Source organism: Podarcis vaucheri, assembly GCF_965113315.1.
Source record: "Podarcis vaucheri genome assembly, chromosome: 4".
In the NCBI taxonomy this organism is placed as follows: Eukaryota; Metazoa; Chordata; class Lepidosauria; order Squamata; family Lacertidae; genus Podarcis; species Podarcis vaucheri.
This window is the reverse complement of record NC_138762.1, coordinates 31,400,291-31,418,539: the sequence shown is the minus strand read 5'-3', so window position 1 is coordinate 31,418,539 and position 18,249 is coordinate 31,400,291. Positions and strand designations below refer to the sequence as shown.

General features: G+C 45.9%; 1 protein-coding gene across 2 annotated transcripts in view; it reads left to right on the top strand.

The window, feature by feature from the left end:
• Positions 1–355: 355 nt before the first annotated feature.
• LOC309531846 (galactosylgalactosylxylosylprotein 3-beta-glucuronosyltransferase 1-like) overlaps positions 356–18,249 on the top strand; it is a 59,726-nt gene continuing 41,832 nt past the window's right edge. For both annotated transcript variants that reach the window (XM_082221600.1, XM_082221599.1), the window contains exon 1: positions 356–1,159. The gene's annotated coding sequence lies outside the window, so the exon portion shown is untranslated. The remainder of the gene's footprint in view (positions 1,160–18,249) is intronic.

Here is an 18,249-nt window from a genome sequence, read left to right as displayed (position 1 = left end):
GCAGAGCTGCCTTGCTAAGCTCGGAGTCCTTTCAACATGGCTTTCTCCTGCATTTTCTCCTCCGCTCTCAACACTTGGTTCCCAAAACACCCAAAGCCGCTTTCTACGTATCAGGTCCCTTCTATAAGATTGCCTGTCCTGGGATCAGCGCCTGCAAGTTTCTTTGCAGCGTCCACAGCACCGCGTTGCCATCAACCAGTCAGCCCGCTCGCACCCAATCTAATCCAGATTCACCCTTTCTAAAGCCGACCCGTTTGCAACCCCAAACCCCCACGAGGAAGCGCCCCTCCCTCAACACGCTTCTTTGCGCATGCCATCCGCATCATTAAACCGTGGTCATTGGGGGTTGGGGAGCTTTCCCACCAGCCAGCGTCTCCCCGGTCTCCTCACAGTCACAGCCCCCGTCTTTCCCCGCATGCGAGTATGTGCGTAGCTTTTTCGTTTTCCAACCCGGGTTAGCGATCGTGGGAACAGAAGAACCCTGCGGCGGCGCCCTATGGAATGAAATCGCGTAGGGGTTTCCGCTCCGGCGCACCCCCGCACCCCCTGGGGATTAAAAAGGCGGCGTGTCGGAGAAAGATGAGGCGGACTCTTCCAAGCTGCCTGCTTGCCGAGCAAGCGAGCCCTTCTGCACCAGACGGGACCAAGGCGCGCGTGCCGTTTTCCTCCCGGGTCGCCCTTCTCGCTCTCAGCCCGCTTTCCCTCCTCTTAAGGTGGCGCGCCGGGATGTGGGCCGCTGCTCGGCGTCTCCTCCGCCGAGGGGGCCTTAAAAGCAAACCCTCCTCCTCCTCCTCCTCGCCTCCTTCCACCCAGAGCCGCAAGCTTCGAGGTGCGCCGAGCGGCGCTGCTTTGTAAGGGCGCCCGGCGAAGCGGCTGCGCTCCAGTCGGCGGGAGGCTTGGCCAGGAGGAGGAGGCGGCGGCCCGGAGTTGGATCGCGCGCAAGACGCCACTGGGGCACGTGCTGCAGCCGCAGCCGGCAGACCTGTAGCCTTGCAGCCGGACGGACGCCTGCCTGCTCGCCTCCTTTCACATCCTGGAGCAGGGTGCCGCGGCCGCCTTTAAGCGCCGGGAGATCCCGCCGGAGACCCTCGCCCGGGTGATCTTGGAGATCCTCGTCGCAACTTACCCGTGAAACAAGCCGACGCATTTATTTCCTCAGGTAAAAAAAAAACAAAAAAACCGCATGGAGAGGAATAGGTCTGTGTCATGAACAGAGAGATTTTCACCGTATTCTTCTTCTTCTTTTAAATAAAACAAATAAATAAATGTTGAGTGGGGGGGCAGGAGAGTCTCTCTCTTTCTAGGGGGACAATGTTTTAAGACTAAACACCCTTGACATTGCCCACTTTCCCCCCTTCTTTTTGTAAGAGTCCCGTCTCTACTGGACATAGTTAACTTTAAAAGGTGCTAAGCGAAGCAAACAATTGCCATGAATTTTAAGATATATATAATGGCTCGAATAACACCCTTCTCCTTAGGTACGAATATTTTCTCATCCTCAGCAAATTTGATGGATTTAAGAGAGACGGAGAGATGTGGGGATGTTTTTACAAGGGATGGAATAATGCATTTTTCTACATCCCTCCCATATTTAACGCTCCAGTGAAAGAATCCTAGAGGATATTCTCCAATCCATTATTTAACCCTCCCATCATCTTTACCTGAAATGTCACCTGTGTTTAACTACGTTTGGAAGAGGGGAAACAGATGTGCTGTTGCAAATTGCCGGGGAGCCTGCTCACCTAAGGATAAGAAAGCAGCGGCAGAGATGGGCATGCAAGGACCCACTGCATTCTCCAATTCCCAATCAAATCTTCCTCTTTTGTTTGGATTAAACAAAAGGAGTCACACACAAAGGGGGGGAGGGGGAGTCGCGGTACTTTAACAAAAGAAAAAGGTTCCAGGATGTTTTTTAAAAGTCTTAAGTATGACAACTTGGCAAGAGGCATTAATCCAAGATTCAGAAGATTGGACCACTTTTAGAACGTTAAGTGGAAGAAAATATTCTCTCTTTTTTTCCTCCTTTGCCCTTGCCGTGCTTGTTTCTATTTAGGATGCACCTTCTTCCTTTTCTAGGATGTAATTATTGTTTAAGGGAGGATGAATCTGATGAGGGTAACAGCTTCACTTTCTGTGCCACTCTAAACCACTCAGGTGCATACAAGGTCTAATTACCCAAATGAGAGGCATGAGCTCAGCATCCTCGCTCTCTGACTTGGAAGCCATAATCAGGTGCAAGAGGGACCGTGGGCAAATTGTAGTTGCATATTGACTCGGGGTTCGCTCATGGGGATTGGCGTGTTCCCGTGCCGAGCTGTGACATTAAAGAGATCCCACAGCAAAGCCCTTGATGAGTTGCAGCTCAAATTGAGCAACATACAGTGCATGCAATGGCAGTGAAGACCTACAGTCGTGTATGTTCTGTACCGATGTAATGCAGGAAAAGGTTTAATAGATGTGCTCCGGACGGCAGGCGTCCCACATCTGTGCTGAGCCAAGTTACAATGTCTGAGGATGAATGGCAGGCTACTAATATCTGAAAGGTGCTCTTGCGCCTTGGAAATCTGTTTTCCAAGGGGAAGTTGTGCAGGTACAACTTCTGTCATGGTGTTGCAGTGATAGATAAGCCGTATCTGCTGAATATCTCCTTGCTACATAGATTTTAAAAACAAGGGGAGACAGTTTTTGATCCAGATTTGATGATACGAATCTTGCCCTCAGTCCAAAGAGAAAGTGAAGGATCATATCTCCAAAGCAGGGAGATGGAGAAAGTGTAGGACTTTCGTGCTTTTTGTATAGCCTGATCTGCTTCTACAGTCCAAAACAGCCTTAGCAATCTAGCATACTCTCTCACACGCAACTATGCTTGTCTTAGAACAGGGACCATGGAGAAGAGGCCATTGCAGCCCTGATTATATACGTGGGCTGGTGGAGGGGGGGGAGGGACAATTGCATTTTGATCAAGCTAACCTGAAGTGGCTATTGAAATTCAGGACCGTGATGTGCCTGGAGGAAGTTGAGGGGCTGCCAGCCTGTTTTATTTGAGGCTATTACAAAGTGATGGAAGGTGCTAGGGGACAGCTGGGGGGGGGCATAGAACTGAAATGGCAATCAGCATTAAGGGGAGAAGCAGAGCCAAGGAATGGGAGCCAAAGACTGGAAGAGGTAGAGGAGTAAGTAGCTTGAGAGTGCCTGGCAATGGCCGATTTCACTAGACAAGAGCTCAGAAATATGGCTGCCTGGTCGCCAGTGGTGACCATAAATTTAGTTCAAGTGACCAGCCGGGAAAGCTTCCTGTATATTCTGCCACACCGTTTTTTAAAAAAACCTTTCAACATGGTGCCCAGCTGTCTGACTTTGCGCTGAGATACAGCATTTGTGTCATGGGTTACAAACACATCCACTACCCGGCTCTTGTCCTGTAAAATCTTCTTGCCAGGCAGCGGATATAAAAGAGGCATGCTGTGGAGCAGGAAGCAAAAGAAGAAGAGGAGTAAAATCTCTCTGCCAGTTAGAAGCAGATGTCGGCTGTCATACCAGGCCTGATCTACAGATGTAGACAACATGGTGTCCTCCAAATGTGGCCAGACTCCAATTCCCATGATCTCTGACTAAGCTGGCTGGGGCTGATGGAATTTGGACGCCAATGTCTGAAGGATGCCACGTTGGGCACACCTGCTATAGAGGCCATGAGTGTCTTCACACATTACTTGTTTGGGAGCACACCTAAAAGGATAAAGTGTGAATGTGCGTAACATGGGTCTTGCTGGGTCTATGAGACGGGATTGTGATCAGGGCTTTTCTGTTGGCTCATTTCTTGCTGTGTAATGTGTGAATCGGCCTCTGGAGAAGAAGGGAGCACTACAAGTCAAGGTGGGGGATAGAACTAGAACTGCAGGAAGTATTGGAGGTTCAAGTTGTAGGCCATTGTATAGCAGAGGGGGAGAGGAGAGGACCCTAAGAGCAAAGGATGGCGCGAGCTGAGGTTAGGACTAGGTTACTAACCTTCAAATGAGCTGAATGCACATCTCACTGTGTCTTGTGTGTAGAAAGCTTCCAAGTCCTAGCTACGTACATGTGCTGTGTCCTCTGGTGCAGGATCAGGAACCGGTGTCACCCCTGCAAGAGTTGCATTTGCTTCTGGAGGGATTTGCATCCAAAGTCAACAACTTGGGCATTACTTGCACTGCTGTATTTAGCATGCAGGTTTTTCACAGCTGCTGGGAGATAATTATTGAGATTGCAGCAGGAGGGGAGAGGGGAGTGTTAGTCCTGATTGGCAAGTGCAATGCCCTAAGTGCTTTCCCCCAAGTTTCCCATTGCCAGAGTGTCCACGTATTTCACCATGTGTGTCTAGGCATGAGGGGACAGCAATGTAGCCCCATGTCTTAAATATGAAATTTGTGCTTTGTGTTTTGACCTGGATAACTCAGTCGGTAGAACACGAGACTCTTAATCTCGGGATCACGGCTTTGAGCCCCATGTTGGGCAAAAGTTTGCTGCATTGCAAGGGGTTGGACTAGATGACCCTTATGGTCCCTTCCAACTCTGATTCTGTGATTTGCAGTAATACTGCAGTCACAATATAAATTTACACACACACACAATTTTATAATTTCTCCAAAAAGACTCAAGAAAAAAAAGAATAAAACAAGCATAGTCCCTGAAATACAACAATGGACATTTAAATTAAAAAGTTAGCAGTATCCAACCTGTTTAACAAATTCCAGCAGCACAAAGGTGACATGGAACTGACCCAGCAAAAATCATGCAATTAACTAAAAACCTTAAAATAAAAAAAAAGCCGCAGCGTCTTCAGTGATCACCCAGCACAGTATAGTGATAGGGCATAATTGACTTTGCTCAACACAAATCCCAACCCTTGGCTACTGAGATGGAGGGAATTGGAACAGGCCCCCAGATGATGATGGCTCATGAGGTGTAAAACGTACAGAAAATGGTGGTTCCTAAGGAATCCAAGCCCCAAGCTGTTAAGAGATTTAAAAGATTAACACCAGCACCTTCCTTTTGAACCTGGAAACGAATTGCTGATCAGCAACTAGCGTGAATTGCATAGAACTCAGATCACCTGCCGGCGTAATGCCTTTTCCCACTTGTGCAACAGGAATTTAGTAGTGACTGCCATCCTCATGCAGCTGGCGTAACTTGAATATAGGATTGGCTATGTATGTGGCACACTCTGTACCTAAACGCTGTTCATTGAGTGAGAGCTGTGAGTCCCCCTGCAGGGGGGTCAGAAGCACGCAGAGTATGATTGCCATGCTTGTCTCGCAGGAGCACCAGCAGCCTCTTAGCATCACTTTCAGTGCACTTAACTCTACACTGAATAAAAGGCCAGTGGGAGGAGGAGGAGGGAACCCTGCAGCAATTAAAACTCTATATTGTGTGTTTTGAAAGTCTATTGATACAGAATTAAAAGCATGCTGTATGCCAGAGCCAATCAAAAGTACCAACATGCTGAATATCCATTAATGAATCATTTCCACTTTTTGAGCAACGGTTGCCCAGAGAAGTGTGATATTCTAGGTGCTTTTAGAGAGAGCATTGCTGAAGGGGGGGTCAGGAATAGGCAGCCACTTTTGATGTAAGGGGAAGCAGCATATCACATTTGCACAAAAATGTCACATAGGGTGGACACGACGGACATTGGAGCAAGATGAGAAGGGGTCTGAATTTTGCATGCAGCGAGTCTGAATTTTTGTTTGGAAGAGTGATGCTCTGTAAATCCCATGGCATTTGTGTAACGTAAGTGGCAGAACTGTGATCTCATTCAGGTCTCTCCCAAGGCCAGACTCGGTTGGTGCCCATAGCATACACAAGTGTGCACAGACACACATGAGGAATATGTTACAGGGCTGATGTAATATGATGGTTATGTGCTTCAAATGCATTCTGTCGGTGCTATGTGTTATTAATGAGCTCATTTCACTTTGGCTAATGTAAACGATTCCATCCTCACCCCCAGAATCAGAAAATGTATTGAAATTCGTGAAATGTTGTGTCGCAGCAGAGAAACAGAAGCAAGTGTACTTTATGTTGACTTTGGCAATAATCATTTGTACTAGATTTTCGAAAGTCGTATCAAGATAGATTTAAAAAGGAGGGGGCACTAGTGAAAGCATTTAATAACTTGTTTGAAAATCCTATAAAAAGATGTTGGACGGCTAGTCCCCAATGATTTGCTTTATACAAGGAGTCTTCGGGTTTTCAGATAGGAGGAACGATTTCATACTTTTTTTAAAAAAAAACAAACTTAAGATGTCTGGAACTCCATTGTCTCAATGAAAAATTGTAGCGATAAGGAACTTAGCTTTGCAGACTAGTTTAAATTGTAGCTTTTGTGTGGTGTTTAATCTATGTTCTTTCCTCATAGTCTTTACAACGCTTTCTTTGTAATTTTATTTTCTGTTGTTTTTTTTTAAAAAAAAATGTATTATGCAGAGCCTGCTCTGAAATTTGGACTGTGTGATGCTCTCAGTGACATAATCAGGAGCCACCAGGGTCCAAATTCAACCACAGTCCCCTGAAAACTCAAATTCTGAGAAGCCTCTTAACCCCTTCCCTATTTATAGATAGATATTTATTTGCATCAGCCACCGAGTATAAAATACAAACATGTACAAACACAGCTAAGCAGGTAAAATGACCAGCCTTTTCCTTTTCTTACCTTCACTTTCTTTGAAACTCACCTGATGGCGGCAACGGGAGGTCTCTTTGGCAGCCTGTGAATCCTTCTTTCTCTCACTGAAATAGCAAAGTTCCAGGCACCAGGAACCCTGCAAAATGCTGTTTCTCCTCAACAACAGCACCCTCGGCACAGGGGTACCTAGGCCATGTCATTTCTACAACGCCTGGTACTCATATAAGCTACTTGTGCCTGCTATGAAGCTACATGGCCCATGGCCCTTTGCCCCCTGGGATGGTTCCATCTCAGGCTTCCACATGGGGGTTTAATAGTGTAGATGGAGCGCTGGCAACAGTTTGTTTTTTTTTTTATTCACAAGATTCTAAAGGTGGGAAATATGTGGGCTGGCGTTTTGAAGCCCGTAATGTCACGTGGACCTCAAAAACCTGCTTGCACAGGGAGCAGGGATCCCAAAGTGAGCACCCACCTGGGAACAGCTGCAGCTTATTGGTGAAGCATCTTCTTTTACATGCAGAAGTTCTGAGAGAGAGAAGCCTGCCTGAAATCTGCTGTCAGTCAGTGTAGATAGTCCTGGACCAGTGACTTCACTCAGTATACGGCAGATTCCTGACATTCCTCACCCATCTGGAACCACCTTCAGTGTCCAAGACACCAGAGAGCCAGAGAGCAAAGGAGTTATCACAGAAATAGCTTTGCTGAAGTCTCCCTGTTGTCAGTGTGGTGTAGTGGTTAGAGTGTCAAGAGGCCTGGGTTCAAATATATAATTAATAATAATAATAATAATAATAATAATAATAATAATGTGGGATGCGGGTGGCGCTGTGGGTTAAACCACAGAGCCTAGGGCTTGCCGATCAGAAGGTCAGCGGTTCGAATTCCCGCGACGGGGTGAGCTCCCATTGCTTGGTCCCAGCACCTGCCAACCTAGCAGTTCGAAAGCACATCAGAGTGCAAGTAGATAAATAGGTAGCGCTCCGGCGGGAAGGTAAACGGCATTTCCATGCGCTGCTCTGGTTCTCCAGAAGTGGCTTAGTCATGCTGGCTGCATGACCCGGAAGCTGGCTCCCTTGGCCAATAAAGCGAGATGAGCACCGCAACCCCAGAGTCGGTCACGACTGGACCTAATGGTCAGGGGTCCCTTTACCTAATAATAATAATAATAATAATAATAATAATAATAATAATGTAATGTAATAATAAATAATTTTATTTGTACCCCGTCCAGCTGACTGCCCTACAGTTCAAGCAGTTTCCTCTATCCCAAAGTGCAGAAAGCAGATGGAACACATTGACCCTAAGAGGAAGCAGACCCTGGAGCAGAAGCGACTCTGGAATGGCCCTGTGTGGTCATTCATAAAATTATATATTTTCAAATGGGAAACAACTACTTTTTATATCTTTATAAATAGGAAACAACTGTTGATTAAACTGGTGGTGGTGGGTTTAAGTCTATGCCCACCAGTGAAAAGATACTGCCTCACAGAATAGCTCAGCTGGTTAGAGCGTGGTGCTGGCAATGTCAAGGTTGCAGGTTCGATCCCCATAAGGCACAGCTGCATAATCCTGCATTGCAGGTGGTTGGACTAGAATGGCCAAACTTGGCCCTCCAGATGTTTTGGGCCTACAACTCCCATCATCCCTAGCTAGCAGGACCAGTGGTCAGGGGATGATGGGAACTGTAGTTTGGCCATGCCTGGACTAGTTGATCCTCAGGGTTCCTTCCAACTCTATCATTCTATGAGATTCTATTGAGAACTGACAAGAGCTTTTGGGGGGAGTGGTGTTAATGGTTAAAAGCACGTAGCTTTCATTCTACATTATCTAAAAAGTGGGTGTCTTGCAATTAAACACAATTTATTCATTGAAGAAAAGCACCTCATGTCATCGAAAGGAGGGGAATGAAAATCAGTGTCGCCGTGAAAATAATGCAAGTTTAGCCATTTTGGGGGGCTGCCTCATTCCGTGAAGAAATGAAGCATAATTCATTATATCTCGGTGCTCAGAACACCACCAGATGCAACAGGTTTCCTGTAGCTCAAGAGCAAAAACAATTGGATACAGCTGAATCCGACGGTTCAGTGTATAATTTGTGCTGCCCTTTGCTCCTTTGAAAGGACACTGCAATCAGCTGTGAAGCCTGTTTGAGGCATTGTTTTACGAACCAGGCTGGAATACAAAGGCCAAGCTAAACTGTTCTGAGCCAGTGTGCTTTCAGTTGTCCCAGGTATTTTGCATCAATGGCCACAGCTCTGGTAGCTCTCTGCTTGCTAAGTGAAGCAATGTAATAAAAAGGAGAAATGAGCATTCATAAAATTTAAACACTTGATGCAAACCTGTTAAGGCTAGTCGTAATGGTGCAGAGTTGCCAGGTTTATGTGGCTACATATTGCAGTATGTTAAGAAAAGCAAAAGCAATTTTGTTTGGGGGAAGTGCTGCCAGCCCATCACAGACTTTGGATAGACGCACTACAGTTCTACTGTGAAAAGATCATATTATGCTTCTCCGGTGAGTGGGCCCTCGCTAATATGTGCTTGAAGTAGGGATAGATGAATCTGTCAATTTTTGGTTCTCTCAGTTTCTAGTTTCTCCAGTTTTGTGCAGAACTAAGGGTTGTGACCCTGCTTGTATTGCTCACCCACCCACCCCCACTTAGACCTCGTCAGCCCTCCCCTTACAACTCGCCAAACCACCGTGCCCTTTCCTTACACGGCTGTAGGGAGCAGTGAGGGTTGGTGTTGGGGGCTGGCTGGGCGATAATGACTAGTAGGAAGCGCTAGCTGGGGAACCCCCAAGAGAACCCCCAGGGTCTCCCAGGTGGGCGCCATTGCCATTCCAAGAGAACAAGGGAGGTTTTCAGTGTGAGTTCCAGCACCTCTTTTTCTAGAAAAATAGCACTGGGAACCCCCAAGGGAAATCCCAGAGGTGGAAGGCTCAGAGCCCAGGGATTGGTGATGGGACACTGAAGATAGATCAGAGGGGGAAGATTGGGAAGAGATGCTAGATACCAAACTGACAGCAGGGTTTAGTGAGCAGGAAGAGCCTGTGACAGGGAACAGTTCAGATTCAGAGGCTGAAGCAGAAGAGGTTGGGGGGTGTGTGTCAAGGGACTTCTGAAGAATTCTGGGAGCACAGTGTCATATTGACTTCCTACCACCATTTTAATTGCTTTCATGCATGGTCCTTGCAATGTGCAGGATCTCCTTTCAGCTGGTTTGGTTTTTCTGAGTAAGGTGGCAATGTCTGTAAAGCAGACCTATATGGGGCCAGGCAAATGATGGTCTTCTTTCCTATATCAGTGCTGCTTGGCCCCAGAGATGGCTTTCTCCGTCTCCCTGTATAATGTGAAACTGGCATGGCTTCAAATCCATGTTAGTGATGCTGGGTGTGCATAGCAGGGGATGATAATAATTCTGGATAAACAAACATGGTCTAGTAGAGCATGGTCTCATGTGTGACTTATTTACAAATGCTGAGGTTGTGTGAGTGTGTGTGTGTTTAAGTGGGATTTCATTTTATTTATTCCCTGCATGCATATGCTATTTCCCCCCTATTTTGGAACTCAAGAGAGTGTGTTCCTCCAGTTGACCTATTTATTGTGCATTCATCCTGATATGCTTGCGTTGTGCCCAGTCTTCATTGGACATTTGTTCTGCTTCGTTTGTGACAATGAGCGAGCCTCTTCATTTGCTTCTGAGTGTTCATCCTCTTCCCCGTTGATTATTTGTTCATCCCACACAATGCATTTCCCTGTCACTTTCCTAATCTCAAAAAAAAAAGAGGGGTCAGTTTCTTGTTAAAAAGCAGGTCTGTTTTGCCAGGGTGAGGAAGTGCTTTAATTCACTAATAATAATAATAATAATAATAATAATAATAATAATATAATATAATAAATTTATTATTTATACCCCACCCATCTGGCTGGGTTTCCCCAACCACTTTGGGTGGCTCACAACAGAATATTAAAAACAAGATAAAACATTAAAAACTTCCCTAAACAAGATGAAATGACTGAGCAGCCATAGCCACACTGGTAACAATTTCAGGGTCACCATATAAGCTTTTCATTTCGTTTTTTAAAGAAAGAAGTAGCAAGTCCAAGATCTATGTAGGAAACTGAGCTAAGCACATCCCTGTTTCAGCTGGGAGAGCATGAGGGGTGAGGAATGAGGGGTAATGGTGCAAATTTAAACTTACAGGATACTCTTGAACCCTTAATGAGAATTAGTGACAGCTCAGAGGGACCCAGCATATACACGGTTCCCAGGCAGTCCCCCATCCAAGCACTAGCCAGACTCTGGCTTGCTTAGCTCGCGGGGAGTGATGTTGTGTTGCCTGCCTTCAGACTGTAGATCTGATTTCGTCTCAATCAAAGGTGGTCTGACCGATGTAGAACCCTGTTAGCTCCTATTAACAGTAGTGCAACGGATGCCTTAAAAAGCAATCAAACACAGATTCCATTGACTGGAAAGGTGGAGGAGAGGGGGCTGCCACTGTTCGCTGTATATCAGATAGTCCCTTGAGGCCAGCGTGCAAGGTGTGCAGCAATATCCATTGGCTCCCAACTTGTCCTGGTTAAGCATGTGCAAATTCCCAAGGTTCAGCAAAGTGCCCGGCTTAATTTAAAGACTTGTTTCTGCTTTAACGACAGACGTCCCCCTGTTGTTTAATACGTTTTCTCCTTGTTTATTCTCCGTGCATAAGGCAGAAAGGTCTCCGTCTCCTGACGCCGTTCGTATGCCCCCGCCCAGCTGCCCCAGCCTCCCCACTCCACGGTTTTGGATGCCGTCCCATCTACAGACTCCCCCAGTTTGGCTGCTTTCCTAGGATGAGACTTCACAATTGCTGGCTACTTCAAGCCAGAAATCAATCAGCCAGGAAATTCCTTCTGTCTTGCACTCAGAGAATTGGTAGCCTGTTTCCAAGAGGCTTCAAGGCAGGAGTGTGATGAGTTGCGGGGGTGGGGGGCAGGAGGGGCCGCGGGAAGGAATCGGGGAAGAACGCCACTATATTTGAAAGCAATTGACAACTCAGAAATAATCAGCACAGAAAGCAATGCCCTTGTATTTTGAGAGCTTCCCCACTCCTTGGCCTCACCTGCCCTTTGAGCGCATCACTGCATAATGCTATCGTTGTGGTTGTCCTTAACTTTCTTTACAAAGTCACCTGCAGGTGCACGTTCCCTATACTTTGGTTCACAGTTGAACACCTTCAAGATTTAATCTGTGGCGTGCCCCACAGCCAAAGAAATTTCAACATGGCAGCATATTACAGCGAATGTCAGGAGCTCACAGGGTGAGGGAAACGGGATCCTCGCCTCCTCCTGCAGTGGTCACTGGTGGGAGCAAGGAGAGTCACACTATGTGGCTCCAAACTTAATGTAGTGACATTGGGACCGTACCCCATCGTCCCCTGTGGCTGTATTTGAGAAACCATGGCCTGGGGTTTCAAAAACATAGTAGGGGGGGAGGCATCTGTAAATTATAAATGGCTTTAAACCAGTTGACAAGCTGGAACGTGTGCAGAGAAGGGCGAGCAAGATAGTCAAGGGTCTGGAAACCAAGCCTTATGAGGAACAGATGAGGGAGTTGGGTATGTTTATATCTTGATTTTATTCTGTGAACTGCCTTGAGACCCCCAGGTATAGGGTGGTATATTAATAATGATGACGATGGTGATGTTTAGCCTGGAAAAGAGGAGACTGGCAGGATATATGATAGCCATTTTCAAATATCTCAAGGGCTGTCACATGAAAGAGGGAACAAGCCAGTGTGGTGTAGTGGTTAAGAGCGGTAGACTCGTAATCTGGTGAACTGGGTTCGCTTCCCCACTCCTCCACATACAGCTGCTGGGTGACCTTGGGCTAGTCACACTTCTCTGAAGTCTCTCAGCCCCACTCACCTCACAGAGTGTTTGTTGTGGGGGAGGAAGGGAAAGGAGAATGTTAGCCACTTTGAGACTCCTTCGGGTAGTAATAAAGCAGGATATCAAATCCAAACTCCTCCTCCTCCTCCTCCTCCTCCTCCTCCTCTTCCTCCTCCTCCTCCTCCTCTTCTTCTTCTTCTTCTTCTTCTTCTTCTTCTTCTTCTCTGGAGGGTAGGATTCAAAACAATGGCTTCTAGTTACAAGAAAGGAGATTCTGACTAAACATAAAGAAAAATTTTCTGACAGAAAGGTTGTGGACTGCCTTGGAGGTTTTTAAGCAGAGGCTGGATGGTCATCTGTTATGGATGCTTTCGCTGAGATTCCTGCCTTGCAGAGGGTTGGATTCTCCTACAGCTCTATGATTCTACATCAGACCATTGATTGGTCCATCAAGCTCATTTCCAGACTGCGACCGTAATAAATCAATTCTACTTCAGTTCTGGTCCATCAAGCTCAGTTTGGCCTGCACTGTCTGGCAGCAGCTGTCTAGGATTTCACACCAAGGTTTCTACCTGGAGATGCCAGGGGTTGAACTTAGGACCTTCTGCATGCAAAGCAGTAGACTTTTAAGGCACATCAAATGGCCTCAGCAGAAGAACAGTTGCTTCCTAAAGGAAAATAACAGGAGCCCCATAGGCTTAAGATGGCTCTTTTGCAGGGTTGAGGGAGGGCTGAAATGCCAGTCCTCTTGCTGAGCAGCTTGCCTAGACTTTTTCAAGCTCCATCTGATCTTGTTCTCCTCCGCTCCGTAACATTGTACGCCCTTTTTGTTGCTTTTCATCTCCATGTGCAATCCCCCTCCCCATCTCTCTCTCTCTCTCCCCCTTCCCCAAATCCGCACAAAGGTGAAAAGGAGCGAGGAATGAGGCAGGGATGGCTCTCCCCTATCTGCTGCTGCTCTCCCCACCTCCACCATGAATGAGCCCCTTCATCCTCTCCTCCAGAGGAAACACAGATGCTTTTGTTTGGCGGCCTTGTAGGATAGGATGGAATTAATAAATCGGAGAGCTGATGTTGTGCTGCTACATTCTTTGCAATTTTAAGGCGAGAGCCTGAAAGAAAAGTTAATTTGCCTTCGGAGAAACCGCAGAGGCTCAGCCGACTGTTTATCCCCACTTTTATTTTTCTTAGACGACGCTCCTTTTATTTTCTTCTTCTCTCGCACTCAGCCCCCTTCCCCTTTTCACCTCTCCCCCGTAATCCATCTCTGCTTTCTCACAAGTCAGGCCATGTTTTCAGTATTATGGAGAGCTGTCCAGGAGTCCAGACAGGAGAAGCTCCCAGACCTACATGGAGACGCCTGGGATTGAACCTGTGACCATTGTGCATCTTCGACCATCCTGCCCTACCTTCCTCTTGTTGTCCCTTCACTCCTGACGCTTCCTTTTCCTACCAAGAACAGACCAAGGTAGAATCACTAGCAGTATCAAGAACACACTTAAGTTTGCTTCCCAGTTCAGGGGAGATGGCTTTCCCCATTCAGATATTTGTTCGTGTAAACCAGGTAAATATTGGGGGCCATTGTATAAGGTAAAAAGGTAAAGGACCCCTGGACAGATGGAGGGGTTCACAGCATCAACACCCCAAAAAGGGTATTGTTTCTCCCATGGTTGCAGCCTTGGAGTCAAACAGAATCAAGTGTTGCTCTCAAATGTTGCTCCAGCTTGCTGCTTCTAGCTCACATCCCGGCCCCAGCTCTGCTCTCAGCTGTGGCTTTTTCTGTCCCATTTGCCCATCACCTCACCAGGAAGCTAGTTTGGCTATTTCCCAGAATGAGAAGGCTTGATTAGCTTTTCATACTTGCTGGATCCAAGGGTTAGAAGAGTCTGGCATACAGTTTAACACCCACCCACCACAAATTCATAACAGTAAGTAGATTGTGTCTTTTTCCTTCCCGTTTTATTGATGGGAAGCCAAGGTTGAGGAGTAATGATTTGCCCAACGTCAGCCTCTGTAAGTCCACTCTAGAGCAGGATCCAGATTGCCATCCAACGTTTTGTGCATTTGAAAAGGGGCCGGGGTGTACTAGATATATATCACACTCTGTGTGACTCCCCAGTGAATCATGGGTCTTCTTTGTAGCATTCAGTTTCCTCAGCCACAAATCTAGCGTTCTCTTCCGGCATGGAACACTGGAAGCTTGCAGTGCAAGTCAGCTTGGTAAATCACTGCTTTGAAACTAGAACACCTAGGAACATGTTGACTGTTCTCATTTCCCATACATGATATTTCTCTGTGTTCCTGTGAGCAGAATCGGATCCTGCTGCTTCCGGGCTGGCAGAGGCTCTGCTCCTTGAATTACAACCAAAAATATGCCCAGGCTTCCCCTTAAGCTTACGTGGTTCTGTTCAAGCAGAAGAGTTGCGAACAATTCCATATGCTTGCATGGCAGAGAGGCAGAGCTGGGGGGAAGGGTTGAGAAATCTCTCTGGCACCCTTTGCTGTGCCTGGTGCTGTCCGGTGCTGGTTGGGGCTGATGGGACTTAACAACCCAAAATATATGGAGGGCACCAGGTTGGCGAAGGGGGCCATTGCATAGAAAGTTCACCACACATTAGCTGTTGTGAAATCTATACAAACGCTTGAAGAGAAGGCTGAGAGGTGATCTGATAGCCATCTTCAAATATCTGAAGGGCTGTCACATTGGAAGATGGAGCAAGCTTTTTTCTGCTGTTCCAGAGGGTAGGACCCAAACCAATGGGTCTTGTTATTCAAATAACAACAAAGGAGATTCTAAATAAACATCAGGAAGAACTTTCTGGTGGTAGGAACTGTTCAACCATGGAACAGGCTACTTCAGAAAGTAGATATTGCTGGGATATATGTATGCCCAAATATATAGAAATTGTGGCTTTTTGCCTCCCAAACCTATTGGTTGATACTTTTCCTGTTCTGTTGGAGAGATGTGGTTTCTCTCTGGATCATTTGTGGCTATGGATGAAGATTTATGAACTTTTGTCACTATGCATATGTGCATATTTATATATAATCGACTTTTGTTTTTAGTTCATATCAATTCAACACACACACGCCCCTAAAACGGCAAAGGCGCAAACTAAAATGCAGCAAAAGTGGAGATGAGGGAAAGTTGAGGGATGTGAGCAACATTCAAAGATTTTGTTCACTTTCAATTTGTGAGAATGTCAGAAAGCGATATGCTGTGATCTGCCAGAGGAATTCAGCATTTTAAGTTTGTTTATGCTGCATGTAGTTTTGTTTGGGGCCGAGTTATCTTTCATTGATGTTACCTTGTTAAACTTTTGTTTTGTGGTGGTCCGATGACTAAATACAAATAAATGAATCTTGATCATTGATTTGGAAGGATTTGATTGCTGTGATGTACTGTTAATAATTCAGACTGTAACAATTGGTGCTGATGGGAAAGTGCAGGCTTGCACATCCAATCAAGGCACAAGCGCCAAGTGCGCCAGGCAGAATCTGCAATGTACTTTTGCCACTAACTTTACTTCCAACTCCTCTCCAAGGAGGCCCCTGAACCGTGGAATTAGATTTTCAATTGGCAATATCAATTCCAAACCCAGACCCTGCATTCTTGCATCCTTTAAACTCGAGATCTAAACTTATATTATGATTGGAGGACATGAGGCTGAAAAATAAATAAAATGTGAAGGGGCCTAATGAATCTGTTCTACCTGATATGTTCTACCTTGTCCAACCCCAAACAATGAATGGGATTCAAGGAGCCTAACTTCCAGAAGGGCAGTAGCAATGGTAGTCAGCTGCAGCAAGTAAACAATAAAGATTTCTTTGGGACTCAGTAGATTAACTGCGGTTTATGCCTTTGCGGGCGAAAACCCACTTCATCAGATAAATTAAGTGCTACCCGAAGTTGGCAGGTATGCATGGATAGAGATGAAAAGATGTAAACACTCAATGAAAGCTAGTTCCATAATATGTTGGCTGCTATGTAAGGTGCCACAAGATTCATCAATGTTTTTAACAGTAGTTTGGAAACTTTTGCAAGTTCTGCAACTAGTGGCCCTCCTCCCACGACTACTACTAAGCAGTATGTTTTATATCCTGCATTTTATCCTGTGAACCACCCTGAGGTCTGAAGGGCGGTATATAAATCTAATAAATAAAACAAAAATAAAATATGTTGTTTACATTAGCCCCAGCTGTCCAGGCAGTGGATAAGTTTTAGATCCACATGTGAACTCTGCAGCTGGAGTCCATCCCTCATTCATCTTGGCTCAAGGCTGCCACTTGTCCTGTCTGCAATGAATGACAGGCAATGCATCTCTGAAGCATCTGCAATGGGCTTGGATGGACCATGGATGAAAGGTGGGTTCAATACTTGCCTGTAGCTGGAGCCCAGGTCCTTCAAAGAGCTTGAGGCTTTTCTGCTGAATTTTATTATGAGTCAAATAATTTGCAGGATGACTGCATAGTTTGTGGGTGCCTCTGCTGACACCTATGGTAACCTGTAGCATGGGCGTGGGGAACCTCAGGCCTGGGGGCCAGAAGCAGCCCTTCAGACCTCTCTATCTGGCCCTCTCCCCAGGCCATACCCTTTACTGGTCCTACTTTGCACTCCAAGAGTTGTTGTTTTTTTCCCAAAAATTTGATTGATTTTCCAAATTTATAACAAACATCAAAAACAAATAAACAAACAAATAAACATAAATCCTAACTATATTAGTTCCACTTTTGTTAACATTGTTGGGTGACTTCCTCGAATCCCCCTGGCTGAGTTTCTATGTATATCATTGTAACAGTTTTCCAAAACTAATTTCTCATAAAATTTACTTAATCAATTAACATCTTTCTTTCTTTTGATTTTAACTTTAGATATATTATTCAATAACATCACTTATTTAAATCCTAAGCCAATCTGGTACTTGCAAGTATTTCTTTTTAAGTTATCTTGGCATATTTAGCTAAATAGTCTTTAAATTTGATCCATTCCTCCTAGTACTCCTCCTCCTCCTGGTCGCGGACTCTTCCGGTCAGGTCGGCTAGCTCCGAAAAATCCATCATCTTCATCTGCCATTCCTCCCACTGTTGGTACTACTTGTGATTTCCCATTTTTGGCCAGCAAAATTCTAGCAGCTGTTGTGGCATACAAAAACAATCTGACATCTTTCTTGGGCAATTCCAAACCTATTCTTCCAAGAAGAAAGGCCTCTGGTTTCTTGCACCCTATAAGTTTTTGCCTGGTTGGAATGTGCCTGATCAAATGCCTCTTCCTTGCCTGGGTGTGTGTAGCAGCTAACCAAATGAACAAAGGTAAAAAAAATTGCCATTGTTGCTACACCTACATGTCTGTTTCGTCCTCCCCACCGCAGGCATGTGGCCTTCTGAAGGCTGCACAGGAGGGAGTGTGGCCCTCAGGCCGAATACATTTCCTCATCTCTTGCTGTAGTGCCATTCATTTCATGCGATGCCTCAGATCCAAACAGGTGCCGAAGAGCTAGTGACACAGCAGCAACAATGTTGGCCCCACACCCCCCCCCCCCGGCTGAAGATGGAATGGGGAAACAAAGCCAATGAGAGAGGCAGGATCTCTCTTTGATGAGTTGACCAACTACATGCCCTCCAACATCCTGCAGCGGAAAATCGGGGTGTGTATCTCTCTGGGCTGCACCTCCATGTGAGTCACAGGATTCATGGCTCCCAAAAATGTGCATCTTTCAGG